General features: G+C 35.5%; 1 protein-coding gene and 1 pseudogene across 3 annotated transcripts in view; one reads left to right on the top strand and one right to left on the bottom strand.

Moving 5' to 3' along the window:
• CNTN1 (contactin 1) overlaps positions 1 to 21,128 on the top strand; it is a 354,959-nt gene that overhangs the window by 34,186 nt on the left and 299,645 nt on the right. The gene's annotated exons all lie outside the window — the stretch shown is intronic.
• LOC131839780 (elongation factor 1-alpha 1-like) overlaps positions 17,430 to 21,128 on the bottom strand; it is a 113,829-nt pseudogene continuing 110,130 nt past the window's right edge.

Below are 21,128 nucleotides of genomic sequence, written 5' to 3'. Positions count from 1 at the left end.
ATACTGAAATATTGAATAGAATTCAAAGCAAAGAGCATAAAATGAAGAGATTGATTTATTGATAACAAGAAAATTTGTCACAGATAAGACAGATGTCTACCTGAATGAATCAGAAAACATAAGCAGTTTTTTTTTTTTTTTTTTAAAGATGGTATTTATTTATATACCAGAGAGAGAGAGAGCACAAGCCGGGGGAGCAGCAGATGGAGAAGCAGGCTACCTGCTGAGCAGGGAGCCCTGTGTAGGACTCTTTCCCAGGACCCTGAGATCAGGACCTGAGTCCAGGGCTAAAGCTTAACTATCTGAGCCATGCGGGTATCCTGACTTGTAATTTTTAAAAAAGAAAAACTGGTATAAATACAAAGGAAGTCAAATCACAAATAAGTATGAACATACTAGATTTAAGTGATGTAACTCATAAGATTAATTTATATACTGAATTTGGTAACTTAAAGGAAAAAAACCTCCCCTCCCCCCATTATCCATGCATCTGAACAAAATCCTTCCTATATTAGGTCATAGAGAAATTATTTAAAATTATTTAAAAATTAAATTTAAAGACAAGAAGTCTCTCTCTCTCTAAAAAATTAAAAAAAAAAATTAGGGGTGACTAGATAGTTAAGTGTCCGACTCTTGACTCTTGATTTTGGCTCAGATCATGATCTCAGGGTCATGAGATAGAGATTAAGATTTTCTCTCTCTCCCTCTTTCTCTCCCTCCCTCCCTCTCGCACTCTGGCTCTCTTCTCAACTTCCACACACGTGTGTGAGTGTGTGCCTGTGTACATGCATGAGCTCTTTCTTATGCTGTGAAGTGTGTAAACCTGGTGATTCACAGACCTGGGGATAAAAATATATGTTTATAAAAAAATATATGTTTATAAAAAATAAAAAATTAAAAAAAAAAAAAAGAAATGTAAAAAAAAAAATTAATTAATTAGTTAAAAATTAGAAGAAGCAAAAGCTCTATATGCCATATCCTTTATTCATAGTTTAATAAAACAACGTGTTCTTTTAAACAATGGCATGAAAATACTCACTGAATCAGATAGAATGTTCTAGATGAAAGTGATTGCTCAATAGAGTGTAAGGTAGAAAAATGTATAAGAAAGTGGGGGGGAATTGGAATAGGATGGGGATGGGGAGGATTAAAATCTAGCCTCAGTCACTCCCAGTAGCAACTGTGGAGTATGACTCTGTGGAAGTATCCCACCTTCAGGCAAGAGAAGCCAGGCTTTGATATTGCCTTATCCCTAAATAGCTCTTCTTAGTCCCAGACAATATTTCAGAGGAAGAGTATAGCTATGAGTTTATTATAGCTGGGGGACATGTGAACTGACCAATAAAGGAGGGGGAGATGGGGAGACAGACAGCATCTACAGCAGTCGCACATTCAGTTAAGATGAATTTGGGCTTAAAGAAGGGAAAAAGTCTGGTGAAGGTTGGCTTAAGTAAAGCAAAGGCTTTATTTTTCTCATGAAACAAAAAGTCTAGAAGTAGACAGCTTAGATCTATGCACCAACTCCAGGATATCCTTACCTATATCTGCTCTTTTCTCCTTCCCACTATATCTTTAGTGTGTGGTTTCTCCGTTTATTTAATTTAAACGAGGCTCCATTTATTTTCCAGTATTGTTTTCTCTTGGTCATTTAAAAAAAAAGTTTAAAAACAAAAGCTAGAATATACCTTCAAAATTTGGATGTCTTATATGCCATAAAACTTGGATTTTTCCCCCAGAAATTGAAATATGTATTTAGTAGCAAAATTTGGCAGCAAAACACAAAGTTTATATTTTCCTATCATGCTGTCATTTTCAGAAGTGTTCAGGTAAGGAGATCTTTTTCCCCCCTGAGAGGAAGAAGTCCAAGAGATTTTTATCAGCCTGAGACAAAGAAACTCAATAAGTTTAAAAGGCAGCATAAATGACTTAGGTTGACTGTGAGGATGCTTTATCCCTAATGATATTTGTTCAGTATTGAACTAGGAAGAGATTGCAGAATATTTTCAATTTGATCACAAAGTATACAATAAATTTTAAATATTTTATATTTGATAAAGACAACATTTTTTTCTTTATCCTGTCTTTCTGCATTCACTCTTAGTACCACACAGTTCCATTTAATTTGGAATGTTTGTACCTGAAAAACAGAGCACAGTCTCTCAGTTGATCTGTGTGTTTATCAAGAGCACTGATGATTGATTTGATTGCAGCTGCAATCAGAGGAGTGTTCATTTCATGACCAAGTAGCTGGAAAACATATCTTTAAAATGAATGCTTCTTGGGCGCCTGGGTAGCTCAGTCAGTTAAGACCTTGCCTTCAGCTCAGGTCATGATCTCAGGGGTCGTGGGATCCAGCCCCACATTGGGCTCTCTGCTCAGCAGAAAACCTGCTTCTCCCTCTTCCTCTGCTGCTCCCCCTACTTATGCTCTCTCTGTCTCTCTGTCAAATAAATAAATAAAATCATGAATAAATAAAATCATAAATAAATAAATAAAATGAATGCTTCTTTTATATTTGGTGATTTTTTTTCAGTGCACACCCCGGTCTCTCTTGCCTGGGCTTTTCCTGCAGCCCTCTGTTTGACATTTCCATTAAACCATAAAAAATTAGTGTTGACTGATTAACATCTCACTTGAAGAGTTCTGCTAAAAGCCATATTCATGAATCAAAGTCAATGTGTACCACTGGTAATTAACTTGACAAAATTCAGCTTTCCTGGCTAATCATCTTCTGGCTGCTTTATGTAATGGCTGTCAATTCAGATCTACAAAACAATTGGAGTCCACTAAAAGGGAGGGGGAAGCATCAGAACTAGTGATTAGGCCATGTTCTCTAACTGAGAACATATTCTAATTAGAATTCTGAAGTATAATGAGGAAACAGAAACATTCAAAAATGTTGACCTGAGATCCCTACATTTATAATTGTATAAAAGCAATCTAAATAGATCAAATGGATGGTAGGGGTTAAATAATGAGATTCAATGGAATAAATATCCTAGGGTTTACCATATGAAAGTTACTAAAAAGCAGTAGATCACCTGCAGCGCTGCAGGGCATTGTGATTAAGAATGCTTCCTCTTGGGGCGCCTGGGTGGCTCCTGTGGGTTAAGCTTCTGGCTTCCGCTCAGCTCATGATCCCAGGGTCCTGGAATCGAGCCCTGCATTGGGCTCTCTGCTCCGCGGGGAGCCAGCTTCCTCCTCTCTCTCTGCCTGCCTCTCTGCCTACTTGTGATCTGTCAAATAAATAAATAAATAAATCTTAAAAAAAGAAAAAAAGAATACTGCCTCTTGGGGTGCCTGGGTGGCTCAGTGGGTTAAGCCTCTGCCTTTAGCTCAGGTCATGATCTCAGGGTCGTGGGACTGAGCCCGGCATTAGGCTCTCTGCTCAGCAGGGAGTCTGCTTCCCCCTCTCTCTGCCTGCCTTTTTGCCTACTTGTGATCTCTCTCTCTCTGTCTCTCTCTGTCAAATAAATAAATAAATAATCTTAGAAAAAAAAAATGCCGCCTCTGCAGTGAGACATGTTCAAATACCCACTTTTTCTAGTCGTGTGATTTTGGGAGAACTAAACTTCCTTATGTCCATATTTTCTCATTAAGAAAATAGAAAAACAATTTTATAAATGCATATATTTAAGGGTTAAAGCAAATAATCTTAATCCATTGCCTGAGATTTAGTAGATGCTACATAATTATCACATAATTCTATTATCAATTATGATCTATCATAATTCTTTATCTATTTATGATATTTATAACATTCTATAGAAAAAATCAAGTACACAAATTATTATCATATAATAAGCATTTCAAGAAATATACAAATTAATTCCCCTAAGGTTTCAGAAATAAAGAATGAACATCTGGGTTGGAGAACTTGAAGGAAGAGGAGAAATTGATTTTGAAAATGTTCTTCATAAAGGCAGTATAATTTATCAACTAAGGTGAGGATATCTATTTCAGTTAAAGAGTATCAGCAAGATCACGCAGCAGGGAAAGAATGAAGTTTAATTGAGGAACAGGAAAGCCATCATTTTACTAGATCATAAACTTATGTAATGAAAAGATTATACTGCAAGGAAAGGCTGGATATTGTAGATTGACTATATTGAAATCACAAGAGATCGTTCAGAGTTTCAAAGGATACTTCGTTCACTTTTGAGGCTAACATATTCCAACATCAGGAATCTAACAGAACCCAGACTCAACCTTCCTATAAAATCAGAGTTAACTTGTAGTTAGTAATTAAAGCTCTTTGTAAACTTTTAGAGTTTTAAAGGGTTGCTTTTGTGGCAGTCAATTAGTACTATATTGTTAAGAAGTAGTAAGAATTTTAAAAAGGTATAACAACATGGTTAAAAATGTACATTCGTTTGTTCTTAAAAATTTATTTATTTATTTATTTATTGTTTTTAAATATTTTATTTATTTATTTGAGAGAGAGAGAGAGAGAAAGCATGAGAGTGGGTAGGGTCAGAGGGAGAAGCAGACTCTGCTGAGCAGGGACCCTGATGCAGGACTCAATCCTAGGACTCCAGGGTCGTGACCTGAACCAAAGGCAGTTGCTTAATCAACTGAGTCACCCAGGTGCCCCTGTACATTAGTTTCATATAAAGACAATAAAATTAAGTAGAATCTTTTAAATATTGCTAAAATCTATCATTGTTTAGCTAAGACTATAGGTCTCGATCCCAAAAAGAAATCACCTTTGGAGTTTATCAACTTACACAGCTGCTAGACTGACCCTTAAAAGATTCTGATCCCATTAGTTTAGAATGCTGCTTAGGCATCAATAATTTTCAAAGGCACAAGAGAATTCCAACTATAAGAAGGAAGAGAAAAGACATTTCCTTTCTGTACTCTGAAGTCACTGAATCAAAAATAGCAAAAATATATATATAAACCATTTTTTGACAAAACTAAGAATATCTGTACTCTTGAATTACAGTTTAAGATGAAGCATTGTCAAATGGAATAAATATCCATCCAGATACAATAAAATACTGACAGAGGACATATGTAGTTACATTGTGTCAGACATAGCTAGCTAAACACAAACATTATTGAGACCATTGGAATATTTGAAAGAGAAAGGGTAACAATCCTTGGTTTGAGCCAACAGAAAAAACATGTTGGAACTATTTATATAAGTTTTGAAGACATGCAAAACAATGTTGTTAAATGTTTAAGATCACATAATGTGTAGCAGTTGAGTTTTGAAATGTTTAAGAATGATTTAAAAAAATTGGGATATTTCTGTATGTGAAGAGGTAAGGTTGTCAGATTTAGAAATAAAAATGCATTCGTATTGTCTATTGCATGAGGTATATTAAAAATTGAGTCATTGTTTGTCCAATATGCAAGTTCAACCAGGAATCCTGAATTTTCTATCGCATCCCCACTGCAGAGGGGATGTAGAAAGGTAAACAGAGATACCAATCATATCTGTAATGTTTGATTTCTTTAAGAAAAAATCTGAAGCAAATATAGTCAAATGCTAGAATATGCAGAGGTAGATGTTTAGTATAGGGGTATTCATTTTATAATCTTATTTACTCTTGTAAAAATAACTTTAAAGAAAACATAATGGGTGGACAGACCACACTGGTAGTAACACAAATGAAAAGCTATCTTGACATAAACTTATCAAAAAATCTGAGATTCATATGAAGTAAACATACTACACTATTGAGGGTTAGAAAAGAAGATATGCACAGATAGAAAGATATGCTATATTTTATTTTTGTATAGGAAGACTTATGATGTAAAGAAACCTGTGCTTTTCAGGGGTGCCTGGGTGGCTCAGTGGGTTAAGCCTCCTGGAATTGAGCCCTGTAGCGGACTCTCTGCTCAGCAGAGAGCCTGCTTTCCCCTCTCTCTGCTTGCCTCTCTGCCTGCTTGTGATTTCTTTCGCTGTCAAATAAATAAATAAAATCTAAAGAAAAGAAAAGCTGCACTTTTCATGTTAATCAATAAATTTAATCAATTTCCCTAAAAAGAACTCAATATAAATTTTTGTGAACTAGACAACATAATTGATTTTAAAGTCCGTAAGGATAAATACATTTGCAAGAACTGCAAATAAATTTGAGAATGATGATTGATAAAGGGGATAACCCAACCTTGTAATAAAATACATTATAAATAAATATAATTATGATATTACATTTGAGCTGCTGTTGTGTCCTGTCTTAACACATTAGATGGTCATACAAGTAAAATTGTGACTGTCATTGAATAATGTGGATTTACCCTCAATCTACTTTTGAGTCTTTACCAGCATGTTCCTCTATTTTTTTTTTCTTTTTGCCCTAGTTCAGTTCTCCATTTCATCTGGCAATTATAATAGTTCTTTAATTGCTCTTCATACTGGCAGTATTTTTCAAGTCTTTCCTTCTACCTCAGTGAAAATGATCATGGCAAATACACGTAATGTGTTAGCTTCCTTACATAAAATAGTTCTGTGCCTCTTAACTCCATACTAAGCAAATCCCATTAGCAAGGAATGAAGGACACTCTAGGGCTCAGCCCTGCTTACCTTTTCAGCACTGTCTTCAGCACTCTAATAACTTGGAAAGCTTCTCCCCATCCCCTCCTGCACACTGGGACATTTTTCTCTGTCTGGAATTTTCTTTCAACTTACTTCACCTGGCCAATTTTTATTCAACCTAAAAAAGTAATTCAGCTACTGTATCTGCCCCTTCCTGGTGGGATGGACGAAGTGTATCACCTCCAGATATCTCCCTCTAAGTGTGAATTTTATAGCTCACAAGTGAATCTCACAAGTAAATCTTGCAATTTTTAAGTTATATGCCAGTCTTTCCCATTGTCCAAAAGTTTGGACAGTTACACTCAGTGCACTCCCGGGGACAGAGTTTCATTTATCTTTTTGCACTTAGTTCCCAGCATGGTGTATACATAATCAATGGTTAATAAATATTGAAGTGTCTTGTCAAATGTCAATTGAAATCCTTTCAGTAAACTAGCATAGACATGTTCAACTGATATCTCACACAAACAAGCAGGCAAATACATTAAAATTTCCTAGAATATTTCTAAATGTATTTCTCATTTTATAGGCTATGTCCTTACATCTATTTGTTTACTTCACTTTAAATCAGCTTTAAAAATTTTGACTTCAGTTAAACTTATAAATTAAATAAATAAACCATAATCTACATTTTTTAAAAAAGATTTTATTTATTTGACAGAGATCACAAGTAGGCAGAGAGGCAGGCAGAGAGAGGAGGAAGCAGGTTCCCTGCTAAGCAGACAGCCTGATGCAGGGCTTGATCCCAGAACCCTGGGATCATGACCTAAGCCGAAGGGAGAGGCTTTAACCCACTGAGCCACCCAGGCGCCCCCATTTTTAAATTTTCCAGATGTGGTTCAAAGATAGCCCCCAATGAAAGCCCTCTTTTTTATGGTCCATTCTTCTTTCTCCCTATATATGTTCTATAACGTATCATATACTTTGCCACAAAAAGATATAAGAATGATGAACTAAAAAAATGAATCTAATTAGCAGTAATCTGGCTATTTAGCTTTAATTAAAGGCTATTGAGCAATCCCCTCAATGAGAGACTGAGTTTTATTACTACATTTAAATTTCATTTCAATTGACATATATTGATCACCTATTTGTACCAAGTATTATAAATTTCGACTGACTACTTGAAACAACCAGCGCAGGGGCACCTGGATGGCTCAGTCGTTCAGCGTCTGCCTTCGGCTCAGGTCATGATCCCAGGGTCCTGGGATTGAATCCCACATGGGCTCTCCACTCCATGGGAAGCCTGCTTCTCCTCTGCTGTGTTCCCTCTCTTGCTATGTCTCTCTCTGTCAAATAAATAAATAAAATCTTTTAAAAAAAGAAACAACCATTGCATTTGCATATTATTTTTATTTTATAGATGACGAAATGTGACATTGAGTGGTGAGGTAAATTGTTCAATGTAATGAAATCAACTCTCAGAGAAGCAAAGTATACTCATTGATTTTACTTCAGACTTATTTTCCTTGGTTACAACTATGATCTTGTTTTCATTTATCTTTTGTGTTAGATATTTATAAATAACTATTAGATTAATTGAATTTTAATGGAAAAATTGAAAATTCTAGCAGTGAATTTATAATATATTATCATTACTAATTAAACACATTTGAACTTGTTACTTTTTAAATTTACTCAGAATGAATTTCTTTTCTTGTTTTCCCATTTACTCAAAAAGGAAAAAAAAATCTAGATTTCTAACCTTTCCAAGTGTTTTATGTATACTCCCCAAAAATGAAGCAAAACTATGTCTACTTATAATAATAGGGCTTTCTCTCAAGTTAGACAAACTGGCCCAATGATATCACATTACAGTGGGAGTTTGGACTAAAATGTTTAAAATATAACCCGTGTAACCTAGCCACAACTGGAGGAAGCCAATAATGTTCTCCTACTGTTTGAAGATAAAGAGAGCTTCAGGGAAGTTTCATTTATCCTGCTCTTTCACTGTGCAGCAAGGTGACTGCCAAGTTGAGTTTTATAGCTTAAATGGGCTAAAACTGAAAGCATTTAGTGGAGTGGTATTTCACCATAATAGCTCCACTGGTCAGTAGCTGAACCAAGAGTTTACACAAAGAAGGAGAAAGGAAAATGTTTTGTCTTTGTTGCGGAGAATTCTATCCAAATCAACCTGCATTTGATTATTTAATTTTTCAGAAATGACAAAATTTTCTTCAAAGGAGTGAATTTTATTTTATTTTTTATTTTTTATTTTTTTTACTCCTTTGCTGCTTTAGAACTCTTCTGTCATTTTTATATCTCATCCCCTTTCATGTTCTTTGCCTTTTATCCCTAGAGGTCTTTCAGGCTTTTGTATTAGTTCTCTTATAAGTCTCCTTGATCTTGAAGGCTATGTAATAAGATTTTACCCTTTCCATGAATATTTGCTCTGATTATGGTGCTCTGATTATATTTTGCATCCACCATTTATTGAATGGCTACTATGAGCCAAGCATTGAGTTAAATATTATCACCTGGTAGATACGCAGCTATTATAATTGGATGAGAAAATGATACAATCTCTGACTTTTTAGGAGATTATAATTTAGGAAGGTAGACTAGCCAATAACTGAATTCTTTTAACTTACAGTAGAGAATGTGTCAGCTGTGTGAATATAGTGTTACAGAAATCCAGAGAGCAGAACAAGGTTATTCTGTAATCTGGTGATAGAGGAGAGGCTTCATGGAAGAATAAGGCTTTTTGTCTGGTTTTAAGGTATTTTGAGGGGGAGGGTATTGGGACAGTTTTCTGAGCAGTTGTACAAAATGATGGGGTTCAGAAATGATCCAGCATGTTCTGAGTTTCATTCTGTTCAGTTTGGCAGGAACACATGGTGTGGAGTAGGGAGTGTTGGAGGTAAGTTTGGACAATTACACTTGCTATAGACTTTCAAGAAGTTTCTTTGAGATGCTAATAAGTTTGAATTGTTATGTGGACAATGACAGGCAAAACAATATTTGAAAAACAATCATTAGAAGGAGTGGCATAGAGATAGGAGATTGTTGTAGTAGTACAAGGTACCAGCTCTGCCACTCACAAGCCATGCTATCCCATTACTTACCTTTTGTGCATCAGTTTTGTCTGTAAAATGGTGTTAATGTAGATGATTGGTGTAAAGATTAAATACAGTGATACGGACCAAGTTTTTGGAATGTGTGTTTGGAAAAGAAAGAAAAGCACACCAGATATGAATGCATGGGTAAAGTGAGACTTGAGAAGTTGGGTCACATTGAGGAGGCTTCTAGAGTGGAAGAGCCGGTAGCTGGGGACTTGTTATTCATGATGGGAGACATAGAGAAAAAAGTGAAGTTAGCTGTTAAGGTTTCCAACTTGAAAAACAGGTATGATAACATGAAACCATGTGCAGGAGGCCAGAGGTGATAAAAGAAACTCCCGTTAATACTTTTGTACAAAATCTTTAAAGAAAATGTACATTCAGTTCCTGTTAAAAAATATAAGGCAGGAACTTAGAAACGAGGTACTAAGTGGGAGAGCCTTGAGATTTAGTAGAATAAAAGTGGTTGTTAAAGCCTTTGAGGGTGAATGTAGGAAGAAGTAGAAAGAACCTCAGTAGAGGTCCCCCAGTTTTAAGAATGGACAGAGAAGAATTCTCTAATGATAGATTCATGGATTTACTGGGAAGGGAGACGTTTGGGGACAGAGACTCTTACATGGAAGCATAACATACATGTAATATTAGTGAGTTATATTTGAAAAGTGAAATCACTTTCTTAGAGAACATTAGAATATCTTCTTACAGTCACATCCATGGTTATCATTTTATATTTACTTTTAACCTTTATTTCTTAAGCAAACATTTTTTAAAAGATTTTTTAAATTAATTAATTAATTTATTTATTTGAGAGAGAATGAGAGAGAGAGCATGAAAGGGGGGAGGGCCAGAGGGAGAAGCAGACTCCCTGCCTAGCAGGGAGCCTGATGTGGGACTCGATCCCGGGACTCCAGGATCATGACCTGAGTTGAAGGCAGTCGCTTAACCAACTGAGCCACCCAGGTGCCCAAACATTTCTTTATATATTTGTGATTGGAGTATAACAATTTGCAAACTGCTTCATTCACTTGACATTTAATGTGATCCATATTGCTACATAATTATAATCACTATGTTTAGCTGCTATAAAATAGTCCATGTTGAATTGTACCATATTGATTTATGGTATAATTTATCTCCTGATATTGTCTATCAGGAGATACACAATTTTATTTATTGATTTATTTTGTTCAGGCAAATACCTTTTTTTAAAAAGATATTTGTTTATTTGAGAGAGAGAATGAGAGGAGAGAGTTTAGCAGGAGAAGCAGACTCCCTGCCGAGCAGGGAGTCCGATGTAGGACTCAATCCCAGGACTCCAGGATCATTACCTGAGCCGAAGGCAGTTGCTTAACCAGCTGAGCCACCCAGACACCCATTGTTCAGGCAAATATCCTAAGACTTAAAACTTTTTCTAAATTTTCCATTTTTTCTTTGGTAGTGCTATGCATGAGACTGAACACTGATTGCAAAATGCCTACTCAACAGATGTTATTTATTTTTACAAAGAACTACATGCTTAACTTTTCAACAATTATTATTCTCATAACTTAATTATCATTGACATCTTCAGTCCCTTCACTGTTAACGGTCATTTTCAATCAAGGTATGGGTATTGGCATCAGATGCTTCACTTTTTAAAATGTTGGCCAGTCTACCATTACCAAATGATATTTAATTTTATAACATTTTGAATTATTAAAAAGACTGTTTCAAATAGTCTTGGATATTCCAAAAATTTTTAAAGAAATTCGTTCTTTATTCATTATTAATTAAAGAAGAAATTGTGTAAGTTATGTATATGAGTATAAGCTAAATATTTTCCATAATTGAGGAAATTAACTGAATGATATAAGTTAATATTCAAACCCATTCTGTCTCTATTATTTAACTTCCAATTGAAAAAAATTAATAATTCCTTTTGTCTCAATGGGTCTATCTTTTACAAGTGAAATGAACATATACTGCATTTCTGTCTCACTTTTTAAAACTGGTTGGCAGTTATACTAGTTATACTATACTATTATTATAATAATATTTTGGGGCCAGGTATTTTGTCATGTTCCTTATTGAGGGCTTTTTATATTGTTTTATCTATTTGCTTAAAAATAGTGAATGATAACTATGTGCCAGGCATTTTGCTTACCTACCCTTGCCTGCTTCTTTAAACTTTTCACTGTAAACTTCAGCATTGAGGGTTGAGTAGAGAGACAGAAAAAACTATTTGCTGAGCAAAACAGTTTGCTGTTAGATTTCAAAAATATTTTAGAATCAAGGAATTCAATTTATTTAGGATTTGGAAAGTCTAGTAATTTAGTTTGATTTCAAAAGAGGTAAAATTCTGTACAAAATAATTTTGCAGATGATTTTGGGCAATAAATCTCTGTGTAAAGTAGTTTTTCATAGCACATTAAATAAGAAGCCAGGTATTTAATAAAAAGGGTAGAAAGATCATTTTATTTGATGTTCTGTTTTCTGTTTCACTTTGGAAATTCTACTTGCATGTAATGCTTAGCGTGCATTTTACTCTAAACTGTCATTCTATTGATTTAAAAAAAAACACACAAGGGGCGCCTGGGTGGCTCAGTGGGTTGATCCTCTACCTTCGGCTTGGGTCGTGGTCTCAGGGTCCTGGGATTGAGCCTGCTTCCTCCTCTCTGCCTCCTCTCTGCCTGTGTCTCTGCCTACTTGTGATCTCTATCTGTCAAATAAATAAATGGAATCTTTGAAGAAAAAAAAACAAAAATAAAAACACACAATTATTTAAACACCTATCCTATTCAAGCAACTCTACTGAATTCAAGAATATTAGAGCATTCAGACAAATCTCTTTCCTTAAGGAGTTTATATTTCTGGTTAAGGAAACAGATTATATGCTTTTTAGCAGGAGGATTAATTTAGTAATTGAACAAATGTTTACCAAGTATTTCCAATATTGTGAATTAGGGATACAGCTGTAAAGAAGATTATCTCTGCTCTGTTGAGTTTACATTCCATCTGAAGACTTGGGAAGATGATAACATCAGAAATTAGTAAATAAGTACACATGATGATAAATTCTAAGACAACAAAGCAAGGGAAAGGATAGAGTAATCACGTGTGAGCATGTATGTGTGTGTTTATGTGTCCGGGCACACACACATGTGATTGTTTTGGTGAATCTTTTAGAAGAGGTAGTCACAGAAGGTCTTGTCAGAGAAGTAAGCCATGCAGAGATGTATGAGAAGACAAAAAGGGATAAAAGTGGAGGGTTCCAGGAGCTTAGTGAGTGAGGGCAGAGTAATAGATCCCAGAGCAGAAACGAGGAGACAGGGCAGGCAACTACAGAGGGATGCCTGATGCTTTGTCTTTTCTTCTGAGTATAGGAGCCCAGTAGAAGCTCTCGGCAGTGCTGTGACCTGATATGATTTCCTATTTTAACATATCTGTTTGGCTGCTATATGGAGAATGTATTTTGGAGTGCAGAAGAAAAAAAAAATACCCCAGTTAGGAGGTTATTGCTGTAAAATGATGGCATAAATAACAATACAAAAATTGTTAGAAAAATAGTTATAATGACCATTAATGGACTTGATTGTGTTTTGTTATTAAGGAAATATTCCGTAATAGGAAGATAGGTGAGTCCATTGCAGGCAATGGAGAACTGTTTTGAAAAAGGTGGTTTGAATTTGTATTACTTCTTTCTAGGCAACCAGTAGTACTAGTTGAATGAAATGGAGTATTCATGAATGAAATGGAGTATTCATTATATTAGGCTATAAAGCTGTGTGGGCAAGACACCCAGATTGTGGATGGCATAAAATACTTGGGAATTTGTACATCGTTTTGCAGGCAACCGGAGTCATTACAGATATTTGAAGGGGACAGTGGAATGTACAGTTTGGTAGTGGTTTGTAGTACTTTTTGAGGAGCTACTCTTGAGTGTAAGAGGGTCTTCAGGATTAGCAAAGGTGGAATATAAGGTGAGCACCCAGGCAGAGGCCAGGTTTAGTGTTAATTATTAGGTGAGAGACATTGGAAAGTCTTTCCAAAGCTGAAGGAGAAAGAAGAATGAAAAGTAACTCCAAGGTTTACATAAAAGATACATATCTCTCTTCTTCTCTGCAACAAACTGATGAGGTAGGTAATATTCTTACTTTACAGATGAAGAAGCTAAAGTACTCAGGGCATAGAAGCTTGCAAAATTCTCACAGCTAGTGGGTGTCAGATGGCATTTTAAACCCAGGTAAATTGCAGAACGCTGTCCCCAAAGTGTTCTGAAATAATCTAAGGTTTCAAAAAATTGGCTGTGCATGCATATAGTAATCTATTCTTAAGATATTTATTTTCATATTGGAATAGTTGTTATACTTGAAAATTGTGCTTATTTATAAATGTTGTACTCAAGATATTTAAAAAACAATACAAAATGAAAACTGTGTGTAAAGAGAATTGTGGCATTTATTGTCAGTCTAATAACAAAAATGACATTAATATATTGGTTTCTAATGTCTTAATTATTAGATGTTTTATTAAAAATATTTCACTACTGATTCAATCAGCCATTTATCTATTGACAAGTCTAAGTAGAAACCACCAAGCATAAGAAAAGAGTGGGATAAAGTCAGAGGAATCAATGTAAGAAACAACTTAGCAGAAGAGAAAATGCTTTTCTAATAAACAGTAATTTAAAATTATAGGTGCAACATGTAGTTTTAATCTATCTTTTCTTGCCAAGTTAAAATTACAATATATTAAGCCTGAAAACAGATAAAACACCTCTTAGATTCTTATACTTGGTCTTATAGCATAGCATTCTTGACATTAATGAATTATTTCAATTCTTTCAGCTGTCACAGGAATGATTAACTTGGTGTTCTGATTTATTAGTGCTAATAAAGAGCACCAGTACTTTATTATTTCTGGATTCTATTCCATTTTGTAAGAACAGTTTAAGAACTAAGCTATATGATAGTTGCATAGAGCTGTCCTTTTTTAAGGATTTAAGGTACATTAACATAAATTAACATGTATTGTCTTCACACAGTGAACCAGGTATTGTAGCAAAATAGATATATGGTACATGTAAAATAGACAGCCTGTATCTCTATTGTCCACCGTTCAGTTTAACCCACCGCAACTCAGTGATATTTTTAGAATTTCTCTTTTGGTTGCATCTTTCTTTTCAAAGAAATCGAAAGCATAGACATCAGCTGAGAATCAGAAAAAAAGAACTACGCTAGTGAGGGAATGGAGGTGCAAAAACTCAGTTTGGTGGAAGAGGATTATAAAGAAAAAAAATGTTTACTTTGGAGATATTATGTTTGAGGTCCTGTGGGTCATTCAAGAAGACATGATGTGCAATCTTTTTGCTCAGTCAGGAGATGAGGTTCACAAACAATTTTGGATATTAATGGTAGAGTTACGGTAATTTAAACCATGATGTAAAAGATACGGCCAGGGAGAACTAGCAAAGTGAGGAGAGGCGGCCAAGGTCATAAGTAAAGAATTTTATTATTTATTTAGGTAAGGGAAACAATGCCAGCAAAGGAGAAAAAAAAACAGAAAGGGACAGAGAAAACTAAGATTAAATAGGAATAATAGTGATTAGAATAACATGAGTGCTCAGTTTGTAAATGAGTTCCAAAAGAAAGAAAACTAAAAAGATACCATTACCTTTTGATTGTTAGAAGGTTATTGATGACCTCTGAATTGCTTATGAAGAGTGTTAGGTTTATGAACTGAAGTTTCAAGATATTTGACCATGAGAGCAAAAGGACACCTTACGAGAAGTTAGTGGCTTTTAAGTGAAGTATACCAAGGGAACTTTCATATTTTAATAAAAGTTTACTAAGTATCTCCTTTAGATCAGACACTATTCCAGGTAGCCTTAAACAAAGTGGACATTATGAACAAAATTGACAAAAATCCCAATCCTTAATATTTTATATTCTAGTTTAGGTTGTCTCTTTAAGCTGTTTCTTTTAGCCTAGGAGGACTTGACCATTTAGAAGTTTTATTATCAGGAGAAAGTCAAAGGAGAGAGGAAAAGAACAGGTGTGGCCCTTGGGCATGGCAGAGCCAAGGGAAGAACGTGGTATCACTTAATATCACAAGAGGAAACCATGACAAAATATCAGACAGGCCTCCTTAATTTTTAGTTTATGGCGGACAAGGATTTTGTACAAAACACTATGGTTCAATGAAAAGAACAATATAATAGATTTCAGAAGACTGTGATTCTATACGCACAACTTGACTAGCTATATCAGCAAAGGAAAGAGCCTTCAGGAGTTATAGCTTCCTCATGTGTAGATTAAAGGTATTTCTTCTGTGCAAGATGTTATTCCTTTGAACAGATGAGACTATATATCCTCTAATGAGCCTTATGAATCAAAGAACTTTTTATAAGAAAATGGCAATAGCTAGGGCACATCTGCAAAATCTTGTGATTCATATTTTGTGGTTCTTAAAATCTAATTATTTTATGATTATTGTTAGTTTGGAGTGAAACTACATCTTTTTATTTCACATTTTTATTTTGTATTTGTAAAAATATATTCATATTTATAAAATCCCTGATTTTTTTTATGAGCAACTTAACAAAATATAGAACGTATAATTTCTTTTGACCACTGTGCGCTAACACAAGAACAAAGACTTTAGTATGCCCTGTGTGATCACATGTTTATAATAGATGAGCCTTGGCTTACAATAACTGCTTTGTTTGAGGTTTATTAGCCCATGCCTTAGTGCAATTGAACTTGTCCTAAATTCACTGTTTCAGAGCTACAACGTGTGTAGCACATTCATTGTCCTATGAATGATACTCGCTTACTTGAGTCCAGACAGTAAACTTAGAACTTCTCAGGTCCTTTTCCTTATAAAGTCTAGAAGCTTCTGTTAAAATATTGAAATATGTAAAACAATTAAAATATTTCAAATGGTGGACCCTTTATATGAAACAATTTTGAAAAATATCTGCTTTATGGGATCACCTGTATGGGATCAGGCTCGTCTCCCACCCTACATCTAGCTGCTAGCATTAATGACTGAGAGCCAAGTATAGATTTCAATTTGTGGTTATTTTATTTAATTCCAAATAAGACAATTTTATGGTATGTTACATTGTTCATATTCTAATCTCTGTTGCCAAGAGTTCCCAATAATTTTGAAGACTATTATTAATATTTTAAAATATCACAAAAGTTAAAGACAAAAAATTTGAAGTGTATAATGTGTTAAACTCTGTAGAGTACCATCTGATTTATAAAAACAATAATACTATGTTTTCCCTTATTCTCTTCTGTATTACTAAATCAAACAAATAAGTAATTAAAATACTAAGGTAAAGAGGGTATCTCATTCAATCCGTTCTTTTTTTCTCATTAAACTTTTGTTTTAATCTCAAAATTCTGTGACAGATTTTTGGTCAAGTTTTTTCCATTAAAAAGTTCCGGGGGCGCCTGGGTGGCTCAGTGGGTTAAAGCCTCTGCCTTCCGCTCAGGTCATGATCCCAGGGTCCTGGGATTGAGCCCCACATTGGGCTCTCTGCTCAGCAGGGAGCCTGCTTTCTCCTCTCTCTGCCTGCCTGTCTGCCTACTTGTGATCTCTGTCTGTCAAATAAACAAAATCCTCGGGGGGGGGGGGGAACCTGCCCCCCACCAAAAAGAAGCAAATGGTTCACAAAATATACTCCTTTTCTTTTGAAGGTTTTACAATGCATTAACCAAGTCTTTTACTATTAAATTTCAATGGCCCGTTGACTTGAACAGTTCTGAGACTGTTCTTCCACCCCTAATTAAGAGTTGGGTGGCAGGTATTGGTGATATTGGTGATAATATTCATTTAGCCTTCTGAGCTTTGTGGGCAGAGTTGGTAATCTTGCCAGTTCCAGCTGCTTTCTTGTCCACTGCTTTGATGACACCCACAGCAACTATGTGTCTCGTTTCATAAATAGCAATGCAGTCCAGAGGAGGATAGTCAGAGAAGCTGTTAACACAGCTGGGCTTGCCAGGAACCATATAAATGATGACAGCATTACCAGATTTCAAGAACTTGAGACCATCTTCCAGCTTTTTTCCAGAATGAGGATCAATCTTCTCCCTCGGCCCAGCAAACTTGCAAGCAATAGGAGCTCTGGGACAATCCAGCACAGGTGCATAGCCAGCACTTATTTGGCCTGGATGGCTCAGAATAATCACCTGAGCCATGAAACCAGCTGCCTCCATTGGTGGACCATTTTCGCTGTCATTGGCCACAGTGCTGTGACGAACATCTTTGACAGATACATTCTTGACACTGAAGCCCACATTGCCCCCATGAAGACCCTTACTCAAAGCTTCATGGTACATTCCAACAGACTTTAGTTCAGTTGTAACACTGAGTGAAGTAAAGGTGACCACCATCCCAGATTTAAGAACACAAGTCTCCACCTGGAACACAGGGACAGTATCAATACTACAAATTTTGTAGACGTCCTGGAGCAGCAGACGCAAGGGCTTGTCAGTTGGATGAGTTGGTGGCAGAATGCAATCCAGAGCTTCAAGCAGTGTGGTTCCACTGGCATTGTCATCTTCACAGGTGATTTTCCATCCCTGAACCAAGGCATGTTAGCACTTGGCTCCAGGATGCCGTCAGCTTTTCAATCAGAAATTGGCATGAATACTACTTTGTTGGGGTTGTGGCCAATTTTCTTAATGTAGGTACTGACTTCCTTAATGATTTCCTGGTATCTCTTCTGGCTGTAGAGTGGCTCAGAGAAATCCATTTTGTTAACACCAACAATTAGTTGTTTCATACCCAGTGTGTAAGCCAGAAGGGCACGCTCATGGGTCTGCCCATTCTTAGGGATACCAGCTACAAATTCACCAACACCAGCAACAAAAATCAGGACAGCACAGTCAACCTGAGATGTGTCTGTTATGTTTTTGATAAAGTCTCCATGTCCTGGGGCATCAGCTATGGTCACATAATGCTTGTTGGTCTTAAATTTCCACAGGTATCAAGGGCGATACCACTTTCACATTCACTTTCAGTTTATCCCAGACTGAGGCGTACTTGAGTGAGCCATTTCCCATCTCAGCCTCCTTCTCAAATTTTTCAGTAGTTCTTTTGTTGATCCTACCATATTTATAGATTAGATGACCAGTAGTGGTAGACTTTCTCTAATCTATATGTCCAATGATGTCAATGTTGAAATGAATCTATTCCTTTCCCATTTTCGTTCTGGTGTAGTGACACCTGTGTTCATGACACCTGTGTTTGTGGTGGCAAACCCATCATGAAAATAAGTCCATTTATTTTATAATTAAAACTGAAGTTCAGAAATATTCTCTGACTGCCCAATCTACATGATTGAAATATAGAGTATGGAATCTCCCCATCAGTGTATCATTGCCCTCAGTGGTTTTCATATTTAAGTATCTGCAAATACAGTGGTGGTAGTGGTAGTGAAGACCCTATAATGAGATAATTTTTCCTGCACAAGGGGCCACAAACCATGTGCCTATCCTGAGGCTCTAGTGATTCTGACCCATTCCCACTAAAAAAAGTGTAGAGAAGAAAACTTTATCCAAACCGGCCGCTCTGCTTTTCATCCTCTTCATCTTCAATATTTGTTTTTTAAAGATTTTATTAATTTATTTAACAGAGAGAGAGATCACAGGTAGGCAGAGAGGAAGGCAGAGAGAAGGGGGAAGTAGGCTCCCCACTGAGCAGAAAGCTCAATGCAGGGCTTGATCCCACGACCCTGAGATCATTACCTGAGCCAAAGGCAGAGGCTTAACCCACTGAGCCACCCAGGTGCCCCAATATTTGTTGCTTTTTTAACTTTCCAAATTTACTGCTATTAAAAAAGGTAGAAAAGACTGAAGAAAATTGCAATTACCCATGGCTCCATTACTCAGAATAGCTACTCCTAATACTTTGCTATCTTGTCATTTTTGGTATGATTATTCATTATTCATGGTATGTTATTTATAATAATATAAATGGTATATTTATTACAAAACTAGACTGAATATACTGGTATATTATTTATAATTGGTATATTATTAAGTGTATTATTTACAATTATTTATATTACAATTTATATTTATATATTTGCATTATATTATTAATATAATATAATATATTTATAATACAATTAGGCATACTATTTATAATAAATATGACAATGAATATTTTAGAAAAACAAGGCCATTTATTTTGCACTGTTTTGTAGGATATAACAGTGTGCCTGGAGCAATGTCAGATATCCTTACACATTCTTCAAGATTATGATTTTTAATTTCCCTATCACATTCTAACATAAGGCTATATTATAATTTATTTAATCTCCTACTGTAGGGAATCTATATTATTTTTAATTTTTTGCTGTTATAAAATAACCAATTTTTTTAGACTTTGGCTTTATATTGCTAAGTTACCTTCAGCAAGCTGTCAACTGATATCCCAACTAGTATGAGAATACTTACTTTCTTTCATGTTTCTCAGTACTGGGAACACTACATATACAGATAGGTAGAAATACAGATACACATGTACGTATATAGACACATATGATAAACTACAATGCACACATTTAAATATAAGCAAGAATACTGTCATATCTTTTGTTTTATATCATTAAATATAAAGTTAAATATTCTTCATATGTTACTAGCTATCTCTACATTTTCTTTTGAATTTCTCAACCATGTGCAGTTTTCATCACATAAGTTTTCACCACATAAATTTCACAATATGTTCTAATATTTTATTTATTTTTATTTTTTTTGTTTTAATATTTTAAATATAAACACAGCTTCATCAGTTCTGTAAATTTAAAAAATTGCTTAGTTAGTCTTACCATTTATTCTTCCAGAAAAGATTTTCTATTTCTAATTTGCTTACTCTTCTAAAGAAATTTATCTGGGAAAAGAGAAGTCACAGCAAGTTTGTCCATTGGCAGAAATGAACAATGGGTGTAGAAAGAAACTGTTGATACAAGAAGACAAGGGGGGATTTACCAAAGTGATGCCAGCGGGCAAGAGGGATGGAGTCTGATGTACAAGTGAAGGTTGTGGTTTTGTAGAATAACACTTACCTGATGTTTATTCAGTAAGGATGGAATGGGGGAGGAAATGTTCACAGTTTAAGGAGAGAAGAGTAAGTATAAAACCGTAATCTAGGTCAGTGGGAGAGTAAATGGTCGGTTTTAACAGCCCTTTTCAGGATACTGTTCAGGAATGGAAGGCAAAACCATTCAGCATTATTGTGTAGTAAGGACAAGTTGGGGATGAATGACAGGGAACAGGTGGTAAATCCAAGGATTGTAGGTCCTGCGGGGATAGGAAAATCGTTGCAGTCAGAGTGCTCATGGTGAGTGAACTGGGAAGAAAGGACGTTTAGTTGTCAGGGAGTATGGTGCTAGAAACTGAGATTATGGAGGGGTTTTCTTATTGATATGACCAGAGGAGCTGAGGTAGTGTTGATGACAAGATCACCGAATGAGAAGTAGTCAAAGAATCTAGAGGCCAGAGTGTTGAAGGAGTCATGCC

Source organism: Mustela lutreola, chromosome 8 (assembly GCF_030435805.1).
Source record: "Mustela lutreola isolate mMusLut2 chromosome 8, mMusLut2.pri, whole genome shotgun sequence".
NCBI lineage: Eukaryota > Metazoa > Chordata > Mammalia > Carnivora > Mustelidae > Mustela > Mustela lutreola.
Note: the sequence above shows the minus strand (reverse complement) of the source record. Positions and strands in the feature narration are given on the sequence as shown.